The sequence below is a fragment of the Silene latifolia genome, chromosome 9 (assembly GCF_048544455.1).
Source record: "Silene latifolia isolate original U9 population chromosome 9, ASM4854445v1, whole genome shotgun sequence".
Lineage (NCBI taxonomy): Eukaryota > Viridiplantae > Streptophyta > Magnoliopsida > Caryophyllales > Caryophyllaceae > Silene > Silene latifolia.
This window is the reverse complement of record NC_133534.1, coordinates 195986015-195996479: the sequence shown is the minus strand read 5'-3', so window position 1 is coordinate 195996479 and position 10465 is coordinate 195986015. Positions and strand designations below refer to the sequence as shown.

Here is a 10465-nt window from a genome sequence, read left to right as displayed (position 1 = left end):
TTGACTAGTTTTGCGCTAACATTGGCCTATTTTTTTTTCGAAAATTTGCATTTTAAAAGAGATTTTGATTTTACAAAATTTATCATGGTTTCGTTTAAAAAAAGGTTATCACATATGGTACAAGCATTTATACAAGCATTATAACGGGATGCTAAGTGCATTTAAAATGGTTTTGGTTTAAAGGGTGGGTTGCCATACCGAACAATCAAACCCAGGGTCGGTGGAGAGGCTCGTACCAAACAGGAGTAAGGCCGATTCCTAGTCCATTTCCTCGAGTAGTGAAAGTCCTTGATACAAACAAGAGTAAGTACCATGGTATGGTTGATGTCAATTGCTATCCATCCTTAGGCCCAAATAAGAATTTGGACCGTCTAGACGGAACGATTGGTCGAATGGGTTGGGTTGGGCCTTAGGAAGGCCGAATAAACGGTCTAGGAAGACCGAGTTATGAAAACCAACAACTGTCTTGTATAAACTATTCCCTAACCTTGTTCAAGTTTCACCCTAGCTACACGTTAGTGTATTAATCCCTAGCGGAGTCGCCAAACTGTGGACACGGGCCCACGGGGGTCGCTTGGGAGGAAAAGCGAGCAAGCTTTGCAATTGTGGAGTCGCCACCAATTTAATGTGGAAAATTTGAAACCATTCGAATACTTCGCGTCATGTCAAGACTTAAAGTAGTGACATGAACACCAAGAACTCGTTACCCTTAGCATTCTATGTCTAGAATGACTCTCGTGGATGCCAATGAACACGGATGTTCACAAAGATCTGGAGTAAGAGGTGAGGTTACGTATTAGGAAGCTCTTTTGATCGAACACCTAATCCCGTCCGCCTCGATAGCGGCCTCCGCTAATGATTAGGGAAGTTATTCATACTCGATATGTTGTCAATTATATGCATGTAATGCAACATCCATTAAATGAACCCTAGCATGTGAGAATTAACTAAGTCGGTAGACACGTAATTTAACATGCATTAATGTCGAGGTAGAAATTTAGGTTAATTGCATGTGAAGGCATACAAACAATAAATAATAAATAATAAAGATACAATAAAATTCAATAATTACAACGGGTTAGATGATTTACGTCGAAAATACATTCAAAACGGATAAATAGAGAAAAAGAAAGAATAAACAAATTAACGAACAGATTATTTGTAACACCCCCATTTAGTCGGGAGCCTTTAGCTAGACATTCCCAAATAAATAGGACTGTTACCATCTCGGTTTCCCGAGGTAGTGAATAACAAAGTACAACAATACCAAAGTACTTTAAATTGAAACTTTGCGATTACATGTTTATTACAAATTTAACTAACTAAAACTTAATATAAAATAATTACAACTCGCAGCATGGGCCCGGGGGGGACTCAACCCCCTCGTCATCAAAAAAAAAAAAAAAAATTACAACTCGCAGCGGAAATAAATAAAGTGATAAAACTTTCTATGTGGTCTAGACTTCTAGGTAGGTTGTCCAAGTCCTCACGCATTCCCATAAGTTCCCAAGTCAGCTAATCTTTAGTACCTGTCAAATCTGCTCCCCATTATGGTTCACCGCAGGTGTTCACGAATACACAGTCAACCGCGAGGTTGAGTAGGAATAAATACTAACAACAAAAACATACGATAAATAATCCAACTTCCTTTTTCATTGCACAACTCCCTTACAACGTGCTCCTTCTTTTACTACTCGTTACACTAATCATCCCGCCAATCCCTGGCCGGGGCAGCCTCAACCCGAAGGTGAGTAAACACAAACTACATTACCAAAGGTAATGTCTGCCTCAACATATAGTTGAGTAATATCCACCAGATGGCCTGCAGACCAATCTGGGGCCTTCCTCGAGTAAATACGATAAAATATCGTCTGCCATAATAAATATGAAATACGTCACCCGAAGGCTCTTACCATGACGTCTGCCAATATAACCGCAATAATAATCTACATCACCACGAAGGGATGTCTGCCAGTATTAAACTGAATAACCAATGCAATAACAGTAACTCCATCATAACCAATCCAACCAACATATACAATATAATTCTCCCTTCCAACAATTTCAATGATATCAACCAACACAATCCTCATATGATCAATTCACTTTAATATAAATCATCCAACAATTATTATCGAGTAAAAGTTGAGTAGGATTTATCCCTACCTTTTCAGCACTCCAACAAAGCTAGCAATCCAATAAAATTAATTTAAAAGTATTCCTTCGTAAATCCGTCACCTAAATACAAATAACAACTATAATTACTAACTACACAATTAACTCAATTATATAATTAATTATATTCTATTAATCATAACTTACTAATTATAGGTTAATTATATTAATGAAATTAATTACATTGTTACGTAAATTAATAATTATGAACTCATCTCAACACAACCAAACCCACATCAACCCGTGTTCCAATCCCGTGCCAACCCGTACAAACACCCCCAAATAAACCCTTCTTAATAAATTAAATGAACAAACCCAAATTACCCAACCCAAATCCCGTGAAATAACCCCAAGTACCACCTACATACACGACACTACCCCTCCCTAACCGTGTACAACCTCACCACAAACACCCATTCATACACCCCCAAACAACCCCCGACAACACCACCACCTCAGCCCCACCGCTAGCCTCCACTTCCAGCCACCCCAAAACGCCCTAAACACAGCTACAACCGCCTCCAACCAGCACAAACACATGCCCTAGTAACCACAACCACGAACACTATTAATGCCGAAAACCCGACACAAAACTCGACCCAATAACACTCCACCTCTGGCCACCTCCGCCATGACCTCTGGCCAACGGTGGCTCCAGGGGTGGTCCCACCTCCTCTCGCCCATCTGTAACACCACAACCACCACCCATCACCGACAGCACAACAATAACCAAACATTCCCCTGTTTCGCGTTTTCTGGCCACCACCAACACCAACCACCACCTCCAACCTCCACGACACATCCAAACTGGTCGACCCAAATACCCGGTCCCGTTCCCGCCACACCCAGGTCAAGCCTTATCTATTTTAGGGTTCGAATTAGGGTTGAAGTCCCCAGCTCCCCTCTTTCGCAATTCTGGTCAAAACACCACGAAGGTGGCGCCTTTAGCCACCACACACCACCAAAGAAGTTGGCCTACTCTCCTGGTCCTAACCCTACCAAGCCCAGGTCCTGTAAGTCGTGTATTATGGGTCGAATCCCCTTCTAACCCTTTCGACAAACCCTACCCAGCAGTCACGAAAACTCGGCCTTAACAACCACCACGACGGTCAACGACGGTCAACGACGGGTCCTGGTCAAACACTGGTGATCCACGGTCTTGGTGACGGTCTTAGGTCATCAAACGGTAGTCTAGTTTACAAGTTATAACAAAGCAAAGGTGTATACATGAGACGGTCTGAAAATATTACCTTGAGACGATAAAAGACGATAAATTCCTTGCTATTCCCCTTTCTTATTATCCCTCTCTCTTTATAAATTATTTTTTTCAGATTTGATGAAATAAGGACCATTGTTTGAGGTTTTATCTATTTATATTGATAGGCTAAGGTTATAAGGAACCAATTAGGAAATATAAAATATATTTATTATTATTATTAGTAATTATCCGATCCCCAACAATTAATCAATCAATTTACACAACATATATAGCTGACCCAAGCCAGCACATGACCCAACTTCAATCCCGTCGTTCTTTATTATTTTATTTATTTAATTACCGTCTCATAACAAATATTATTATTATAAATACAATTACTATTATTATTATTATTATAACATAATAATCATTCACTATTACCATATAAATTATCGTATATTATTATTACCCAATTACCATTCCGACCCATTACTCTATTATTCTATTATTTTATTATATCATTCCGTCTTATTCACAATTATTAATTATAACCGTCACAATAAATTATTCGAATTACGTAAATTAGTCATATAAACGTCACTAAACTACGGGGTATTACAGTCTTACCCCCTTAAAATGAACTTCGTCCCGAAGTTCGCCCACAACTACTACCACAACACTTATAACATCCTCATCACTAAGAATCATCCAACACAATTAAGCATTTTACGATTATCAATCACGCCAATCTTATCACAAGGTAACACAACAATAACTCAAAATATTCGTAGTATTACATTAGGCGATAATACGAGTAATAGTTAATTAAATACGTAACTAATAAACTAGGTCAAAGCAACAACGAAAGTTCAGGGACAGAACTCAACCGAACAGCAAAGTCTTTGCGTCCTTTGGAAGAGGCGCAAAAACGCTGCGTCTGTTCTGAAGTTCGATTCCGTGTGAAGCCAGAATTGCAAATCGTTAATCTTCGTGGGTGATTTTAATGCTTGATTATCAATATTTGACTCGGATAGAAGTGATTTAACATATTATTTGAAATATCATAGATCCATATTAGACTCTCTAATAAATTTAATTTATCTCATAAATTGTCATTTAGGTGATCTATGTAACATGCATGCTAATATGAAAGCATAAAAAGAAAGTATAAGGAAAAACAATTTCCTTACATTGAATTAGTGGTAAAAAGGGCACAAACTAGTTCACCTTACTAGCTTGTTCTTGAGCTTATACCAATGGAAGATCCTCCTTACAAATCTTCAAAATAGAAGATCTCCTTCTTGTTGCACCCAAGAACTTACCCAAAAATAATAACAAGTATAAGACTATAACTTTGTTATTATTATACCCTTGATATTATATGTAATATTACTAACATTTCTTAGTAATAAAAATGGATTACTAACTTCTTAGTAAAGATAAATAATGATTTTTAGAGAGAAGTAGATTTTATGTTCACATGCATAAGTAACGTGAAATCAAGTATGCAAAAAAATGAACAAAAGATAGAGTAAAAGGAGGAAGTGGCGGGTGGGTTTGGTTGGTGTGGAGTGTGGGAATTGTCTTATATTTATCAATCTTACATCCACATGTAAAACATAATTATAAGATAACTTGTGGAAGTATCATAAGTAAAGTGAAATGATTGTGTTCCTAATCATCCACAACACTCTATTTTACACGGTCCACTTGCCCATTTACGGGTCCATGTTGGTTCTTATATTTGTCGCACAAATACGTGTAAATTTTATTTAAACATCGTTTCATGTTTAAATACTTCCATAATTAATTCGCCCAATTCACTTCGTAAATATACGTGTACCACTACACATATTATTTATGTACTAATATTAATCACATTAATCAACTAGTATAATTTTAGTGAATTAACAGTTAATTAACTAAAACCCGTCTCCCAAAACTTATTATTTAATTATCGCATAATTAAATAATAACTGCCGCTCCTCGAGTTCGCAACTCGAAATCTCTCTAAAAATAATCGACTAACCTCTTAGTCTATAAATCAAGGGACTAAATAAATTGTATCTCATACAATTAATTAGTTGTCTATTGGGGTTCGTTCCTATAGGTATGATCGAAAGGGGTCAGTTGATCACCGCCGTCTCACGACAATAACGTCAAACTCTAGTCAGCCAACCGTTATCGATTTACGTTAATCAACTAAAGAGGATCAAATAAATAAATATCTGATGATATTCCATTAATGAGATTTATTATGTTAACGCACTATTGTGGAGGACACTAACTCCAACAATCTCCCACTTGTCCGACACAAGGTGTGCGCTACCAATTCTCTTGTCCGTTTTAATCTCGCACTCAATACAAGGTATCTTTCAGGTCGCACTTGCACATGAACACATCGCGAGTGGTTTTCTCGATCGGGAGTGTGACTACCTGGCCGGAAAAATCTCTCACAGATTACTTCCGAGCGTGGCCACGCATTTGTAGTCATTAACTCCTCAAGTGGCCTTGAGATATAGTTACCCAACGTGGGTGGACAATTCCTGTATGCCCTATCTATTCTATTGCACAATACAGCTCACCATGACCTAGTAAATGCCCTTTTGGCCTCCTTTCACGTCACGACCTAGGACAAAAACCAAAGTCACTCGGAAACTGCACCTGCTTAGATAATAGTCTCCAGTCAAAAGAATCGACTCATTAGAACATCTTAGAGATCCCCGCCACGACCAGGCGTCTATAATAGAACTTAAGGACTCTCTAAATGGTCACTGTCCGGCAAAGTGTCACACACTCTGCCTATGTAATCGACCAGTCATCACATATGACCTTATGATGTTGAACAACCATCAATCGACTTACAATCTAGTCAGTCCGAGACGTCACCTCATTACGTGACTAGGGCCAAAATACAATGTTCATCTTATTCACTTGAATATTTTTCAACATTGTCTCCACAACTTATTCAGATAAACAAGGTATTCATGTTTTCAGTCAAACTGAATACTTGAGTTCTTAAGAGACTCAAACAATGAATGCGATCATCACTTATGTAAATATCAATACTCTATCCAATATTTACATAACGATATTCAGCAATTAAGGTATACTGCTCAATCACATTGAGATGACATAACTATCATGTCTTCCTTATGCCAACGACTTTGGTTAGAGGATTAGCAACAGTTGCATCACTCTAATTTCCATTGCTATTTTCCTTGGTTCTATGCAATCTTTTCATCACATAGAGCCTTTCTAAGTACATATCTAAACAAGTTTTTAGACTCTGGTTATAAAGCCACTCAAACACTCCCACTGTTTTCACCGTCTCTTGGGATACGATATTCGGCTAACAGAACTATTCTAGTTCCATCAAAATCCGGATATCAATTATCTCTTTTACAACATCAGATGTTGTAATGTACTTAGCTTTCGTTCATGATTTGTACGTATAACACTTATACATATACATCCTTCATATGACATCTTTTGTGTATGACTCCTCATACATGATTGCTTTATACATGTATAACTTCTTATACATATATGTATAACTTCTTATACATATTATTCTTTATGCACATAGCACTCTTATATGCTAACCATTCCTAACGAGGCCCATAACATCTTATAAGCATAGGAATGTTTCTGTGTAATCCTTGTACACAAAATTCACAAATTCCTCCAAACTACAAGAGTAAATTCTCAGTGCTTCTCAAGTACTTGAGAATGCTCTTGATAATCATCTAGTGACACTCACTAGGAAATGATTGGTAATTACTTATCATATTCTCAATATGATAAGTCCCAACGAGAGAAGCTTTTAGCATATTTAATAGATCCTGCAGCGGAAGCACAAGAGATCATATTTATTGTTCAACAACTTGAACGAGTCAAGAATCTTATCACATAAGTCTCTTGACTATAATGCTAATATCCATGGAGATCTATCTCATTAGATCTGGATATTTAATATGCGCCATGCTACTCTCAAGTATTCACCCGAGAATATTTCTAGTCACTAATATGTCAAACACATATTTAGACTAAAAAACATCACCTTAGCTACATTTCTAGTCACTAATATGTCAAGCACATATTTAGACTAAGAAACTCACTTTAGCTCCCACTAAACTCCATGTATCATAATGGTACCTTAACATTCGAATAATACCATTTTAATAGACTATATGATTGAACCCAATGTTCCAACTCTTTGACGTATATAGATCACAAAAGGGATCTCTCAAGCATGCTAGGCTTATTAACATTGACAAGATCAACAAAACTTCTCCCAATGAGAATGTTTCGTTATCCTTTTGCCTAAACTCATCCTCATGAGAGGCTATATTGCTAAGAACATACGAATTGATAAAGGCATTTGGGTTGTCATAAACTCTCTATAACAAGCCCAAATTTTAAACATCTTATGTAACCTTTACGACAAGATCAAGGTAACCAACCAAAGTATTCACCTTAAATCAAGTCTCGAAAACATCTCGTGTTTCCTTCCTTATCGCATCGTGTGCAAGGAGATCAATTCGAATTGCATGGTGACACGCCGCCACATAGAGTTCATACTATAGAAAAGCCTTTGATGAGGGTTTAAGATTCGTCACTTTTGAAAAGTAACGCAATATTATCGCAAAATTATCTCCTTATAACCACTGAGCCACAATAAAGAACGTCTTCTTGTATTGTACTCACCACTGAGCCTCAATAAATAACGTCTTCTTGCATTGTACTCAGTTTGTGGGTCTTGGACTTCCGCAAGTTCAAAATTTCTCCCACTCTGTCTTCTAGAAAATTAAAATCTTTCTAGAAAGACAATATTATGAGCCACAAACTCTTTGTACTCGTTTTGGAGGAGTAAAAACCAAGTGGTTCAATTTTGGATAACTCTCACAAATACATAAATTGGTTCTGAACATAAACATTTATGATCCCAAATGTATAAAAAGACAAGTTAAGGACTCTCCCTATCCATATCTCGTATGGAGTCATTTAGGCTATTATAGTTGGGTTTTAAACTTTTAGTGAGAAAATAGCTTACAAAATTGCGAAAAAACTTCAAACTATATCTCATAAAGTTCGGTTTATATACTTGACTACACCATACTCTATGGTGTTCCAAGGAGAAGGTATTATGTGAACTGGTTCACAATCTTCTTAGTGATTATCAAGGTTATTACTTGATATTACCCATTTGATCTTCAAAGTCATTACTTTGAAACTTCCGATCAACATCTTGATCTTGACGTGCTTTTGGTTTACTACTTCATTTTGAAAATATTCAACGTTTCAAAAATCACTTTTATGTCTTATTAAATAGATATGAGGTTTTCATATCTACTTAACATCACGGTAAAAGGAACCAAGTATGTATATTACCAACTATCGGCCTTACACATCCGTATGTATATGGTCAATCACCTCACTATTTGTGTTTCTTTTCTACAAAAGAAAACATAATACATGCACACATACCATAAGACTCACAATCAAATGGTTTTTTAATGTGCTTATCGTTTATTCGTTTAAACGAATTTACTTGAGGTTTGATCAATTTGGGTTCACCGAATTGGAGACATTAAAATATACAAGATAGTATAATATTTAGTTTTCGTGAAGAATGTAAAATTCCTCTAACTTGAGTGGTCTAAACCAACCACCAAGTTATCATAGGAGTAGGTACAACCTTTTGTTTTAAATCACATAAGTGATGCCTTCTATGTATAAACATAGATGATTACATTCTTTTAAAACCAAATTTAGGTACATTTGTCCCCATCGAAATCATTGCTAATCTAGCACCATTTCGATACAAAAATGTCCTATGCTAGACGTCTTACGTTTTATCAATTCATAGATCCATATTAGACTCTCTAATAAAATTAATTTATCTCATAGATTGTCATTTAGGTGATCTATGTAACATGCATGCTAATATGAAAGCATAAAAAGAAAGTATAAGGAAAAACAATTTCCTTACATTGAATTAGTGGTAAAAAGGGCACAAACTAGTTCACCTTACTAGCTTGTTCTTGAGCTTATACCAATGGAAGATCCTCCTTACAAATCTTCAAAATCGAAGATCTCCTTCTTGTTGCACCCAAGAACTTACCCAAAAATAATAACAAGTATAAGACTAGAACTTTGTTATTATTATACCCTTGATATTATATGTAATATTACTAACATTTCTTAGTAATAAAAATGGATTACTAACTTCTTAGTAAAGATAAATAATGATTTTTAGAGAGAAGTATAATTTATGTTCACATGCATAAGTAAAGTGAAATCAAGTATGCAAAAAAATGAACAAAAGATAGAGTAAAAGGAGGAAGTGGCGGGTGGGTTTGGTTGGTGTGGAGTGTGGGAATTGTCTTATATTTATCAATCTTACATCCACATGTAAAACATAATTATAAGATAACTTGTGGAAGTATCACAAGTAAAGTGAAATGATTGTGTTCCTAATCATCCACAACACTCTATTTTACACGGTCCACTTGCCCATTTACGGGTCCATGTTGGTTCTTATATTTGTCGCACAAATACGTGTAAATTTTATTTAAACATCGTTTCATGTTTAAATACTTCCATAATTAATTCGCCCAATTCACTTCGTAAATATACGTGTACCACTACACATATTATTTATGTACTAATAATAATCACATTAATCAACTAGTATAATTTTAGTGAATTAACAGTTAATTAACTAAAACCCGTCTCCCAAAACTTATTATTTAATTATCGCATAATTAAATAATAACTGCCGCTCCTCGAGTTCGCAACTCGAAATCTCTCTAAAAATAATCGACTAACCTCTTAGTCTATAAATCAAGGGACTAAATAAATTGTATCTCATACAATTAATTAGTTGTCTATTGGGGTTCGTTCCTATAGGTATGATCGAAAGGGGTCAGTTGATCACCGCCGTCTCACGACAATAACGTCAAACTCTAGTCAGCCAACCGTTATCGATTTACGTTAATCAACTAACGAGGATCAAATAAATAAATATCTGATGATATTCCATTAATGAGATTTATTATGTTAACGCACTATTGTGGAGGACACTAA

The 10465-nt window shown here is 36.0% G+C and overlaps 1 long non-coding RNA gene across 1 annotated transcript; it reads right to left on the bottom strand.

Moving 5' to 3' along the window:
• Nucleotides 1-1366: 1366 nt before the first annotated feature.
• Nucleotides 1367-4848, bottom strand: LOC141598440 (uncharacterized). The gene is made up of 3 exons (XR_012523511.1): nt 4564-4848; nt 2167-2238; nt 1367-1538 (listed from the first exon to the last, which is right to left on the bottom strand). It is a non-coding gene; the product is annotated as an uncharacterized LOC141598440 (long non-coding RNA).
• Nucleotides 4849-10465: the final 5617 nt, after the last annotated feature.